Consider the following 15,548-nt stretch of genomic DNA (forward strand, 5'->3'; position numbering starts at 1 on the left):
GCCTCCTTCATCCTTTGATGTTTGAAAATTAACTTATTATTTGCTTTTTACAGCATTGACAGTTGTCTTAGATATAATTTTATACTTTCTGACATGCTATTAAGTGTCTATTTTCATTATATTTTCCCAGAACTAGAAACTTGTGTAACTTGAGTGATCCATTATGGTCAAGTTGCCACTTTGTTACATATGGTTGTTTAAACAGAAAGGTTTCATTGGCATTTTCTCATAGTTCTTTTACTTGAAAAGGAAATATCAAAACACCATTCAACCTGTCTTAAATTGCTACTAAATATGGATGAAATATCTTTTTTAATATTCCTCTTCCTTTGACTTTTTTAGATGAAATTTCTCTCTTTTTTTGCAGCAGTCCTGTGAACAATGCACAATATTCAAGAGATTCTTAAATCAAAGAAAAATTTGCAAACATCTTCAAGTGCATAATTAGTTGAAATATCGTCAATACAGATAACTAACTGACTGTTTTACTCTAGTGGCATCAGAGAAATGTAATTTTGAGCCAAACATTGACATTAATATTGAAATCCGCAGTCATTCCAGTTGTTTTCATCTCACGTTTACCAAGTGTTTTGAGCAGACACTGAAATGTAAGCAGAAATATTTTGTTTGTTGCTATCTCCAGAATTCTGTAAAACAAAAACTGCCATTACATTAATTTATAATTTATTTTGCAATGAAAAGGTACAAATGAATCACCTTCATCTGGTTTATTTCATGTACAAAAGCCATTTGCTATTTTGAAATTTCAGTGTTACTAAAATGTTTAGTTTCATGCTTCGTAACAATAACCAACATAACATCCAACAAGTTATAGGTTAAAGCATCATTACTACCATGGCAGATGTTCAAGATGTAATGACTTTTTAATGGTATACTTAGGCCGTCCATCCCCAGCATTAGGCAACCAAACTGCACAGTTCTCAGATCTGTGGGTGAACACAAAATATATTGATTTGATTTGATTTATTTCGTGTTCCGTAGGTCCAACTGTGTTGGATACACAAGGACGTGGAACGAGTCAGCTTTTTACAAATACATCTGATAATCTTATAGCATATACAGAAATTTGAGTAAATAATTATATAAAGACAAAGACAGGCAAGATCCCATGTCATTCAATGCTGAGGTGCTATCCCAGTACAGTTGGAGAGCCTCTGCAATGCTGTTTGAGTGTTAGGGGGAATACCAAGCAGGCTCAAGTGTGGCAGGTCGATAGACACACAAACAAACACAACCATATACATGAAATTCTAGCTTTTCGCAACAAACTGTTGCCTCATCAGGAAAGAGGGAAGGAGAGGGAAAGACGAAAGGATGTGGGTTTTAAGGGAGAGGGTAAGGAGTCATTCCAATCCCGGGAGCGGAAAGACTTACCTTAGGGGGAAAAAAGGACAAGTATACACTCGCACACACACACACACACACACACACACACACACACACACACACACACACACACACACACACACACACACACACACATATCCATCCGCACATACACAGACACAGAAATGTCTGCTTGTGTCTGTGTATGTGCGGATGGATATGTGTGTGTGTGCGAATGTATACCTGTCCTTTTTTCCCCCTAAGATAAGTCTTTCCGCTCCCGGGATTGGAATGACTCCTTACCCTCTCCCTTAAAACCCACATCCTTTCGTCTTTCCCTCTCCTTCCCTCTTTCCTGATGAGGCAACAGTTTGTTGCAGAAGCTTGAATTTTGTGTGTATGTTTGTGTTTGTTTGTGTGTCTATCGACCTGCCAGCACTTTCGTTCGGTAAGTCACATCATCTGTGTTTTTAATATAATAGAGGGAAACATTCCACGTGGAAAAAATTATATATAAAAAAAAGATGAGGTGACTTACCGAACGAAAGCGCTGGCAGGTCGATAGACACACAAACAAACACAAACATACACACAAAATTCAAGCTTTCGCAACAAACTGTTGCCTCATCAGGAAAGAGGGAAGGAGAGGGGAAGACGAAAGGAAGTGGGTTTTAAGGGAGAGGGTAAGGAGTCATTCCAATCCCGGGAGCGGAAAGACTTACCTTAGGGGGAATAAAGGACAGGTATGCACTCGCACACACGCACATATCCATCCACACATACAGACACAAGCAGACATATGAAATATATAATTCATCTGTGTTTTTAGTTACATTTTTCCCACATGGAATGTTTCCCTCTATTATAATTATATAAAGATTAATACAGTAAATTCTTTGGGCAGCAATAGAGAAAAAGAAAATACATATTTTCTTAGAATCATTAAAACACTACAGAAAACAGATACAGAGCACACACAGATACAGAGCTCAGGTTAAATAACATTCTTAGTGGCATTATGTCAACTTGTATTATATAATATTAAAATATTACAATTTATTTAGTTAAAAATTCATCTAGACTGTAAAAAGCTTTTTCTAGCAGAAATATTTTTAGTGCTTTCTGAAACTTACTCTTGTTATGAATCCCTGTCTTTATTTCAGGAGGAAGATCATTGAAGAGTTTTGCTCCAGTGTAGTGGACACCCTTTTGCGCCAAGCTCAAATTTCTGAGCTCGCTGTGTATGTGATTCTTCCTCCATGTGTTATGCTCATGATAACTACTGTTTGGTTGAAATATCTCTATATTTTTACAAATAAAACACGAGAGAAAAAATATATTGGCATGTAGTTGTGTATATTTTAAGTTTACGAAAACTATTTCTACACGAGTCTCTTGGACGCAATCCACAAATAATTCTTAAAGCTCGCTTCTGTGCAATGAACACTTTCCTGGCTAATGGCTGGTTGCCCCAAAAAATAATTCTGTACTCAATGATAAATTTTACATCAACTGATTTGAACTTCCTGAAATCCTAGCACTTCAGTGTAGCGGTAACTGTTACACATGCATAGGCAGATGACTTGTACCATATGCAGGAATGGAATACAGATGAATTATAATTACTTTTATTTTTTAAGAATAGTTGATTTTAGATAATGGCTAAAATTTTTGATGGATATTCATTTCTGAACACCAATAAACTTCCACAATATTTAATAATTTATAGCTTTCTTGTGTTAAGCTAGTATTTAATAAAATTGTTGCTCTTTCTACACTGCAGTCCATTGAAATTGCAACATGAGGAAGGATAGAAAATAATGAAATTTTACTTATTGTGTGTATACAGTACAGCAGGATGAGAACATGATAAAACTTGTATGTGATTTGGGGATATATAGGTTGTGAAATTTGATGCACAGACCTTCAATTTGTGATGACTCTAACCTGGCTGATCATTGAGTCAAATTGAGCTTGGATTACAGAGAAGAGTAAAAGTCACTGTATGCTTCTTTAATTATAGAGGCTGGAGAATGGTGGCATTTCAATCTCTTGGCAATCAATGACCAGATGTTTTCAACGAGTGACAGATCAGGAGAACGTGCTGGGCAGGATGGATTCTGAAAACATCAATCACATGAAACCTGACTCGCACTTTTCTCACATCACATACTGAAAGCTTTGGATGAGGTGGTCAGGTGGATGCATTACTTTTTATATCTGAAAAGCATTTACTCAGTACCGCAACTATGCTTATTGTCAAAAGTTCGATAGTGTGGGGTACCAAGTGAAATTTGTGACTGGATTGAGGACTTTTTGCTAGAAAGGGCACAGAATGTTATCTTGGACAGGATGCCACTGTAAGATGTAGAAGTAATGTGGGTGTGCCCCAGGGAAGTGTGTTGCGACCATTGCTGTTTGTGTTGTATGTTGATGACCTAGTAGACAATATTAATAATAACCTCAGACTTTTTGTGGATGATATAGTTATCTATAATTAAATAGCTACTATCTGAAAGAAGCTGCATAAATACTCAAGTCAAATATTGATAAGATTTTAAAGTAGTGCAAAGACTGGCAACTTGATTTAAATGTTCAGTAATGTAAAACTGTCCACTTAACAAAACAAAAAAACGTAATATCCTATGACTGTACTATCAGCAAGTCAATGCCGAAACTGTCCAACTCATACAAATAGCTCGGTGGAACATTTTGTAGGGACACGAAATGGTATGATCGCACAAGCTCACTTGTGGGTAAAGCAGTTGATACACTTCAGTTTTGGTAGAATACTGGGGCAGTGCAACCAGTCTACAGAGGAGAGTGCTTACAAATCACCTGTGCAACTAGTTTTAGAATATTGCTCAAGTGTGTGGGACCCATATCAAATAGAACTAGCGGGTTATTGAACGTATACAGAGAAGAACAGCGAGAATGGTCACAGGTTTGTTTAATTCATAGAAGAGTTTGACTGAGATGTTGAAAGAAGTGAACTGGCAGAATCTTGAAGGTAGACATAAACTATCCCAGAAAATCTACTAACAAGGTTTCAAGAAGTATGTTTAAATTACAATTCTAGGAATATACTACTCTATGTACTGCTCACATAGGGATCATGAGGATAAGATTAGATTACAGCACACAGAAGCATTCAAATAATCATTCTTTCTTTGCTCCATATGTGAATGGAATGGGAAGGAACCCTAATAACTGGAACAGCGGCGCATGCCCTTTGCCATGCACTTCATGGTGGTTGGCAGAGTATAGATGTAGATGTAGATATCAAGGTATGTCAGGACAGCTAGGACAACAAGCAGTCTTGCATTACCTTGTTGTAAGGTAACATAATGGAAGCCGTGACTGGCCTTAACTCATCAAAAACTGTCCTAATTGCCAGCTATGCAAACCATAGGTGATTGTGTTGTGTACCCAATGGCATCCCATACAGTCACGTCAGCTGCTGGACCTGCATGACAATTACGAGTGCAATCAGCTGACAACATGTGTAGCACTTTCAACTTGAAGTGGTTGGCACAGGACATCTACCATGCTGTATTCTGTCAACATTACCATCAACAATATTGAGGTCTCCTTCTGATACATTACATTATTAAGGCAAGCTTGGGATTCATTGTCGAACGAGATGTGTCCATTCCTAATATTCTGTTTCTCCCTGTGTAGATACGTCGCATACAAAAATACATTTATATTCAAAATTAGTTATAACGTGACAAAAATTAATTAAAAAATTAGAAACATTAAATAAAGAAACTTGTGTCCAATTCAATTCATCTTATTAATGGAAGTGGTGTACAGTTTTTTTGGTGAGGTTTTCTTTCACTTTATAATGTTTTGATGGTAGATATTTGAAAATTTTTAACATTTTGCTGAATAATTGTTGGACCACTGTTTAGCTGCATGGTTAGCATCATTGCCTTTGGTGCAGAAGGACCCGGGTTCGATTCTCAGTACTTTCTCACATTTTCTCTGAGATAAGGAGGTTGGAAAAAGGTTCCACTCAGCTTCGTGAGGCCTAATGAGGAGCTGCTTGAATCAAGAAGTGGTGGCACCATCATGATTTATCTGCTCACTATAACGGCTGGAGGGATTGGAGACATACCAGGCAGCAGTCTGCCAGTTGCAGCAGGCTAAGACCTAATCTGTGAGTGGTTTTAGTGTTATGTTTACAGTTGGATGCTATGTTCATATAACATTACATAGTCTACAATTTATTAGTTTTAAATTGTAATTTACTTCCAGAGAGAACACAAGTTTAAACATTCAATTTGTGCATAGTCTGAACAAAGTAATAAAAGAAAGGTTTAAATAACTGAAACTGAATTCCTATTTCCATTTAACCTCAGTGATGTGCAATTTACATGACAGTACCAGTTAAATACACTGAAGTGCCAAAGAAACTGGTATAGGCTTGCACATTCAAGTACAGAGATATGTAAACAGGCAGAATATGATGCTGCATTCAGCAATGCCTTTATAAGACAACAAGTGTCTGGCAGTTACTGATGCTGCAATAGCAGGTGATCACGATTTAAGTGAGTCTGGACATGGTGTTATACTCGACGCATGAACAATGGGACACAGCACCTCCGAAATAGCGATAAAGTGGAGATTTTCCCATACGACCGTTTCATAAGTGTACTGTGAATATCAAGAATCCAGTAAAACATCAGATCCTCAACATCACTGTGGCTGGAAAAAGATCCTGCAAGAACAGGATCAACAACGACTGATGAGAATTGTTTAAAGTGAAAGAAGTGCAACCCTTCCACAAACTGCTGCAGATTTCAGTGCTGGGCCATCAAGAAGTGTCAGCATACGAAACATTCAATGAAACATCATCAACATGGGCATTCTGAGCCAAAGGACCACTCTTGTACCTTTGATAACTGCATGACACAAAGCTTTTGCCTCACCTGGGCCCGTCAACACCGACATTATACAGTCGATGACTGGAAATATGTTGCCTGGTTGGACGAGTGTTGTCCATTATAATTATCCGGGCTGTTATGCCGTGGTCAGTTGATGAATTCTGTGTCAATTCCCAACGTTTCGTCTCCGACTGTGGGAGACATCTTCAAGGGGGTCCGTAGCTCGATGGAAGGTCCAACACACCCACTGGATTGCTACTGACTGAGCCAGTGGTGAGCCAGTGGGTGTGTTGGACCTTCCATCGAGCTACGGACCCCCTTGAAGGTGTCTCTCACAGTCGGAGACGAAACGTTGGGAATTGACACAGAATTCATCAACCGACCACGGCATAACAGCCCGGATAATTATAATGGACATGAGATTTCTGGCCGTGAAAGTCTACATTTTAGTATTGGACGAGTGTTGTTTCAAATTATATTGAGGGGATGGACACGTACAGGTATGGAGACAACCTCATGAATCCATGGACCCTGCATGTGAGCAGGGGACTGTTCAAGCCGGTGGGGGCTCTGTAACGGTGTGGGGTGTGTGCAATTGGTGTGATACAGGATCCCTGGTACGTCTAGATATGACTGTGATGGAATATGGGCGTTTGGAGCCAAAGGCCAACTCTTGTACCTGTGATAAGTGCACGACACAAAGCTTTACGCCTCGCCTGGGCCAAACAACACCGACATTATAGTGTCGATGATTGGAAATATGTTGCCTGGTTGGATGAATCTGTTTCAAATTGTATTGAGTGGATGGACATGTACAGGTCTGGAGACAACCTCATGAATCCATGGACCCTGCATGCCAGCAGGGGACTGTTCAAGATGGTGGAGGCTCTGTAATGGTGTGGGGTGTGTTGAGTTGGAGTGATACAGGATCCCTGATACATCTAGATATGACTCTGATGGGTGACTTGTACGTAAGCATCCTGTCTGATCATCTGCATCCAGTCATGTCCATTGTGCATTCCAACAAACTTGGGCAATTCCAGCAGGACAATGTGACATCCCAAACGTCCAGAATTGCTGCAGATTGGTTCCAGGAACACTCTTCTGAGTTTAAACACTTCCACTGGCCACCAAACTCCCCAGACATGAACAAAATTGAGCATATCTGGGATGCCTTGCAACGTGCTGTTCATAATAGACCTCCACCCCCTTGTAATCTTATGGATTTAAGGGCAGCCCTGCAGGATTCACGGTGTCAGTTCCCTCCAGCACTACTCCAGACATTAGTCAAGTCCATGCCACATCGTGTTGCAGCACTTCTGCAAGAGCACTTGTGCCCTACACGATATTAGGCAGGTGTACCAGTTTCTTTGGTTCTTCAGTGTAGTTTGTGACTGGGGGTACTCTCTATGGCATACAGTCTCGGTAAAGAGCATGTGACTGCTGCACAATACAAGCAAAAGAAAGCATCATGAAATTCTGCTCAAGTATTGTGGCATGAGTGGGACAGTGCACAAATGGTTTAATTCGTACCTAACTGGAAGAGTGCAGAAAGTTGAAATAAGCAGTTCTCATAATATGCAAAGATCAGCACATTCCTCAGGCTGGGGAACTATCAAGAATGGGGTTCCACAAGGGTCAGTTTGGGTCCTTTGTTGTTCTTAATATATATTAATGACTTGCCATTCTATATTCATGAAGAGGCAAAGTATATTAATCACACCTGACAAACAAGAATTACCTGATGAAATTGTCAATAATGTCTTTCAGAAAATTACTAAGTGGTTCCTTGTAAACGGACTCTCACTGAATTTTGATAAGACACAGTACATACAGTTCCGTAGAGTAAATGGTATGATGCCATTAATAAATATAGACCTTAAGCAGAAGCATATAGCTTAGGTAAAATATTCAAAATTTTTAGGTGTGTCCATTGATGAGAGATTAAATTGCAAGAAACACATTGATGATTTGCTGAAACGTATGAGTTCAGCGATTTATGCAATAAGGGTCACTGCAAATTTTAGTGATAAACATTTTAGTAAATTAGCTTACTACACCTATTTTCACTCATTGCTTGCATATGGCATCATATTTTGGGGTAATTCATAACTGAGGAATACAGTATTTATTGCACAAGAGCGTGTAATCAGAATAATAGCTGGAGTCCACCCAAGATCATTCTGCAGACATTTATTTAAGGATCTAGGGATATTCACGGTAGCTTCTCAGTATATATACTCTCTTATGAAATTTGTTATTAACAACCAAACCCAATTCAAAAGTAATAGCAGTGTGCATAACTACAATACTAGGAGAAAGGATGATCTTCACTATTCAAGATTAAATATAACTTTGGCACAGAAAGGGGTGAATTATACTGCCACTAAAGTCTTTGGTCACTTACCAAATAGTATCAAAAGTCTGACAGATAACCAACAAGTATTTAAGAAGAAATTAAAAGAATTTCTCAATGACAACTCCTTCTACTCCATAGAGGAATTTTTAGATGTGTTGTTGCTGTGGTCTTCAGTCCTGAGACTGGTTTGATGCAGCTCTCCATGCTACCCTATCCTGTGCAAGCTTCTTCATCTCCCAGTACCTACTACAGCCTACATCCTTCTGAATCTGCTTAGTGTATTCATCTCTTGGTCTCCCTCTACGATTTTTACCCTCCTCGCTGCCCTCCAATACTAAGTTGGTGATCCCTCGATGTCTCAGAACATGTCCTACCAACCGCTCCCTTCATCTAGTCACGTTGTGTCACAAGCTCCTCTTCTCCCCAATTCTATTCAATACCTCCTCATTAGTTATGTGATCTACCCATCTAATCTTCAGCATTCTTCTGTAGCACCACATTTCAAAAGCTTCTATTCTCTTCTTGTCCAAACTATTTATCGTCCACGTTTCACTTCCATACATGGCTATACTCCATACAAATACTTTCAGAAACGACTTCCTGACACTTAAATCTATACTCGATGTTAACAAATTTCTCTTCTTCAGAAATGCTTTCCTTGCCATTGCCAGTCTACATTTTATATCCTCTCTACTTCGACCATCATCACTTATTTTGCTCCACAAATAAGAAAACTCCTTTACTACTTTAAGTGTCTCATTTCCTAATCTAATTCTCTCAGCATCACCCAACTTAATTCGACTACATTCCATTATCCTCGTTTTGCTTTTGTTGATGTTCATCTTATACCCTCCTTTCAAGACACTGTCCATTCCGTTCAACTGCTCTTCCAAGTGCTTTGCTGTCTCTGACAGAATTACAATGTCATCAGGGAACCTCAAAGTTTTTAATTCTTCTCCATGGATTTTAATACCTACTCCGAATGTTTCTTTTGTATCCTTTATTGCTTGCTCAATATACAGGTTGAATAACATCGGGGAGAGGCTACAACCCTGTCTCACTCCCTTCCCAACCACTGCTTCCCTTTCATGTCCCTCGACTCGTATAACTGCCATCTGGTTTCTGTACAAATTGTAAATAGCCTTTCGCTCCATGTATTTTACCCCTGCCACCTTCAGAATTTGAAAGAGAGTATTCTAGTCAACATTGTCAAAAGCTTTCTCTAAGTCTACAAATGCTAGAAACATAGGTTTGCCTTTTCTTAATCTAGCTTCTAAGATAAGTCGTAGGGTCAGTATTGCCTCACGTGTTCCCATATTTCTATGGAATCCAAACTGATCTTCCTCGAGGTCAGCTTCTAACAGTTTTTCCATTCGTCTGTAAAGAATTCGCGTTAGTATTTTGCAGCTGTGACTTATTAAACTGATAGTTCGGTAATTTTCACATCTGTCAATACCTGCTTTCTTTGTGATTGGAATTATTATATTCTTCTTGAAGTCTGAGGGTATTTCGCCTGTCTCATACATCTTCCTCACCGGACGGTAGAGCTTGGTCAGGACTGGCTCTCCCAAGGCCATCAGTAGTTCTAATGGAGTGTTGTCTACTCCGGGGGCCTTGTTTCGACTCAGGTCTTTCAGTACTCTGTCAAACTCCTGATGCAGTATCATATCTCCCATATCATCTTCATCTACATCCTCTTCCATTTCCATAATATTGTCCTCAAGTACATCGCCCTTGTATAGACCCTCTATATACTCTTTCACCCTTTTTGCTTTCCCTTCTTTGCTTAGAACTGGGTTTCCATCTGAGCTCTTGACATTCATACAAGTGGTTCTTTTCTCCAAAGGTGTCTTTAATTTTCCTGTAGGCCGTATCTATCTTACCCCTAGTGAGATAAGCCTCTACATCCTTACATTTGTCCTCTAGCCATCCCTGCTTAGCCATTTTGCACTTCCTGTCGATCTCATTTTTGAGACGTTTGTATTCCTTTTTGCCTGCTTCATTTACTGCATTTTTATATTTTCTCCTTTCATCAATTAAATTCAATATTTCTTCTGTTAGCCAAGGGTTTCTACTAGCCCTCGTCTTTTTACCTATTTGATTCTCTGCTGCCTTCACTATTTCATCCCTCAGAGCTACCCATTCTTCTTCTACTGTATTTCTTTCCCCCATTCCTGTCAATTGTTGCCTTATGCTCTCCCTGAAACTCTGTACAACCTCTGGTTTTTTTCAGTTTATCCATGTCCCATCTCCTTAAATTCCCACCGTTTTGCAGTTTCTTCAGTTTTAATCTACGGTTCATAACCAATAGATTGTGGTCAGAGTCCACATCTGCACCTGGAAATGTCTTACAATTTAAAACCTGGTTCCTAAATCTCTGTCTTACCATTATATAATCTATCTGATACCTTTTAGTATCTGCAGGTTTCTTCCATGTATACAATGTTCTTTCATGATTCTTGAACCAAGTGTTAGCTATGATTAAGTTATGCTCTGCACAAAATTCTACCAGGCGGCTTCCTCTTTCATTTCTTAGCCCCAATCCATATTCACCTACTATGTTTCCTTCTCTCCCTTTTCCTACTCTTGAATTCCAGTCACCCATGACTATTAAATTTTCGTCTCCCTTCACTACCTGAATAATTTCTTTTATCTCATCATACATTTCATCAATTTCTTCGTCATCTGCAGAGCTAGTTGGCATATAAACTTGTACCACTGTAGTAGGCCTGGGCTTCGTGTCTATCTTGGCCACTATAATGCGTTCACTATGCTGCTTGTAGTAGCTTACACATACTCCTATTTTTTTTATTCATTATTAAACCTACTCCTGCATTACCCCTATTTGATTTGGTATTTATAACCCTGTATTCACCTGACCAGAAGTCTTGTTCCTCCTGCCACCGAACTTCACAATTCCCACTATATCTAACTTTAACCTATCCATTTCTCTTTTTAAATTTTCTAACCTACCTGCCTGATTATGGGATCTGACATTCCATGCTCCGATCCATAGAATGCCAGATTTCTTTCTCCTGATAACAACGTCCTCTTGAGTAGCCCCTGCCCGGAGATCCGAATGGGGGACTATTTTACCTCCAGAATATTTTACCCAAGAGGGTGCCATCATCATTTAATCAGTAAAGCTGCATGTCCTCGGGAAAAATTACGGCTGTAGTTTCCCCTTGCTTTCAGCTGTTCGCAGTACCAGAACAGCAAGGCCATTTTGGTTAGTGTTACAAGGCCAGATCAGTCAATCATCCAGACTGCTGCCCCTGCAACTACTGAAAATGGCTGCTGCCCCTCTTCAGGAACCACGCGTTTGTCTGGCCTCTCAACAGATACCCCTCTGTTGTGGTTGCACCTACGGTACGGCTATCTGTATCGTTGAGGCACGCAAGCCTCCCCACCAATGGCAAGGTCCATGGTTCATAGGGGAGGGGGGGGGGGGGGTTTAGATATAAATTAAGAAAGGAAAAAAAATAGTTAACTTAATTACATTTTTAAATTAACTTAATTATGTCATGTATTGGAAAATTTGACTCGTTCCACATCATTACGAAATATCGTATTCATGATCCATGGCACTAGTATTAATCTAATCTAATCATAAAGTGTAGACAGACATATGCTTACTGAAATGTGTTTGGCTGTGAAAAGGGTGATGGGTGAAGAAGCCTCTGATGACTACTGAAGCAGAACATGTATCAAAAGACCTCTCACAAAACCCCAAAGAAATTCTGGTTATATGTAAAGGCTGTCAGGGGCACTAATGGATAAGACAGGAATTGAAATCGATGGTAATGCAAAACAGAAGCGCTTAACCTTGTTTTCAAATGTGTTTTTGGAAAGGATGATCAGGGTATTGCTTCTGAAAGGGAGATTAGAGTTTAATATCCCATCAACAGCGAGGACATTACAGACAGAACAGAAGCTTGGGTTACAGAAAGGCGAGGAAGGATATTGGCCTTGCCGTTTTTAAAGGAACCGTCCTGGAATTTGCCTGGAACAATTTAGGGAAATCATGGAAAACATAAATCTGGATGGCCGCACAGGTATTTGAACTGTCGTTCTTCCGAATGTGCATGCAGAGTGCTAACCACTGTGTCACCTCGCTCAGTGTTCTGTTTCTGCTTAGTTCTCATATCACTGCAAAGATTAGTGACGTCATTGGTATTGAGAAACAGCTAAAATTACCAAAATTGAACAAGGCCCGATAGCCCAATATGATCCCTTTCTGTTTCCCACAAACAAAATATTGTACCCAGAGTTGAAATGAAATACATGTCACACCTGTCTACAAAAATAATTCACAACACTATTGTCCAATCTAACTGATGTCCAGAATGAGATTTTCACACTGCAGTGGAGTGTGCGCTGATATGAAACTTCCTGGCAGATTAAAACTGTGTTCCCAACCGAGACTCGAACTTGGGACCTTTGCCTTTCGCGGGCAAGTGCTCTACCATCTGAGCTACTGAACCACGACTCACGCCCAGTACTCACAGCTTTACTTCTGCCAGTACCTCGTCTCCTACCTTCCAAACTTTACAGATGCTCTCCTGCGAACCTTGCAGAACTAGCACTCCTGAAAGAAAGGATATTGCGCGGACATGGCTTAGCCACAGCCTTGGGGGATGTTTCCAGAATGAGATTTTCACTCTGCAGTGGAGTGTGCGCTGATATGAAACTTCCTGGCAGATTAAAACTATGTGCCCGACCGAGACTCGAACTCGGGACCTTTGCCTTTCGCGGGCAAGTGCTCTACCATCTGAGCTACCGAAGCATGACTCACGCCCGGTACTCACAGCTTTACTTCTGCCAGTACCTCGTCTCCTACCTTCCAAACTTTACAGAAGCTCTCCTGCGAACCTTGCAGAACTAGCACTCCTGAAGGTAGGAGACGAGGTACTGGCGGAAGTAAAGCTGTGAGTACCGGGCGTGAGTCGTGCTTCGGCAGCTCAGATGGTAGAGCACTTGCCCGCGAAAGGCAAAGGTCCCAAGTTCGAGTCTCCGTCAGGCACACAGTTTTAATCTGCCAGGAAGTAACTGATGTCCATCTGTCATGCAGCTCTGGAGCATATATGGAGTTCAAACCTAATGAAGAATCTCAACCATAATGGCCTCATCCATGCCAACCTAAATATTGGTCATAAGAACCCTAACAAACTTTTTTCACGTGACATTAAGAGCTGAAAAATGTAATATCTTATGGCTATGGTGACTGTATGTCATAAATGGAATCGAACAACTTGGATGAACACCTACAGTATAAACTGTATGGATTTGATACAGAATGATAACTTAGGCTCAGTCACAGATAAAGCATGTGACAGACTTTGGTTTACCGAGTATGATACTATGAAAATGCAAAGTCTACAGAGGAAATTACTGTCAAACTACTTTTTTTTTATCAATCATAGTATACTACTAAAGTTTGTGGGACTAATACCAAACAGCCGATATTGGACATATACAAAGACGGGCAGCACAAATACAAATTGTCAGTTTTCTTCAACACTGAGGAAAATGTCTAAAGTGCTGAGTGCTGGAAATCTGAACTGGCAAATGCTTGAAGATAAGATGCCAACAATTCCGCTAAAGCCTTTAGAAAGTTCCAAAAACGAGTATTAAATGAGCAACGTACTATGGCCCACTATGTAGCACTTCCATAGGGACATGAATAGGGAATTAAACTCATAATCTTGCTCACAGAAGCGTTTAAGCTATTGTTTTTCCTCCATCCCATACCTAAATGTACTTTACGGTAATTTGGACGGTATTGATGTAGGTGTAGAAATGTTGTAAATGCTGCCCGACAGACAGGCAAAAGAAAGAAGACATAAAGCCAAAAGCTGCATATACGGGCTCTAAATGATAAATAAGTAAAAAACTGAGCGAATGAACAACACAAAGGAAAATTAAGTGCACATGAAGACAACGTAGGAGCTGAACTAAGCGAACAGCAACAGACTGTAGCATACTCTATGAAGTACAAAAGATACGAGACCCACATAGTGACATCCGTAACAGTGTGTGTGAACCATTATCCATCCATGAAAAAGCTAATTAACGAATCTTACAGATTTTTTTGAAACAGTTTACGTACTCGGTACAACCAACAATGCAAGCACTGCCATTGTTAAATAGTGTGTTAAGTATTAAATAATAAACTAATGAACGAAAACGGAGAGGAATGTGGGGGCCGAAGAGTGTAAATGGTAAATGTTTCTTTAGTGTGGCTACTTTTCGATAACTACGTCCTCATCCGGATTGGCCTTCCTCCTTTTCCTGCGGTTTTTTTAATCAGGAAGAGAACAACTGTTTCTAATAACTAATAAAATGATTGTCACTCGCATAACTGTCAATGTAACATAATGTGTCATGACAGGCTCAACTGTCTACCGACATACAGTATTGTTGTCCAGCTTAATACTTAGGCACGCGCTATTAACTAGAGCTCCTATTTTTGTTGAGTCTTGCTACTGTTGTTTAAGACGAAGGGATTTTTGTTTAGTTTTATGGAAATGGCCGTGCAGTTCTCTGTAGATAGATATACTAATCCCAAATCATCTGCCTATGCACTGTGATGAACTCGTCCTTCTGGCTGCCTCCTATTCGCAACGGTACTTCTCGATTCAACCAATTGCAGGCTACAGGAAGTGCCACTCCTTGATGTTTGTGTGTGTCCAGTTGACAGAAATAGTACACTCTGTGTTCTCTATAAGATCAACAAATCAATATTGTATGAAAATTCTGTTAGATTTTTTTCGTTCTTTATCGATGAAGTATTTTATACCATAAATACATTTTCGAACGAAATTTCCATTGTACATTGCATGTCCACACCAGACCAGTTGCATTTTTAGTTTTATGTGAAGCGAATAACATTAAGTGAAGTGAGGACCGACTATTCCCGAATCATACTGTCTACAAAAATATATTTGCACTAG

General features: G+C 39.7%; 1 protein-coding gene across 2 annotated transcripts in view; it reads left to right on the forward strand.

Annotated features, from left to right (window-relative positions):
* Window positions 1-15,548, forward strand: part of LOC126483665 (neuroglian) — a 215,071-nt gene that overhangs the window by 101,683 nt on the left and 97,840 nt on the right. Inside the window, exon 1 of one of the 2 annotated variants that reach the window (XM_050106728.1) lies at window positions 15,305-15,340. The exons of the other annotated variant lie outside the window; for it this stretch is intronic. The gene's annotated coding sequence lies outside the window, so the exon portion shown is untranslated. Of the gene's footprint in view, window positions 1-15,304; window positions 15,341-15,548 lie in introns of those variants that run through there. 2 annotated transcript variants of the gene reach the window in all.

This window comes from Schistocerca serialis, chromosome 6 (genome assembly GCF_023864345.2).
Source record: "Schistocerca serialis cubense isolate TAMUIC-IGC-003099 chromosome 6, iqSchSeri2.2, whole genome shotgun sequence".
NCBI lineage: Eukaryota > Metazoa > Arthropoda > Insecta > Orthoptera > Acrididae > Schistocerca > Schistocerca serialis.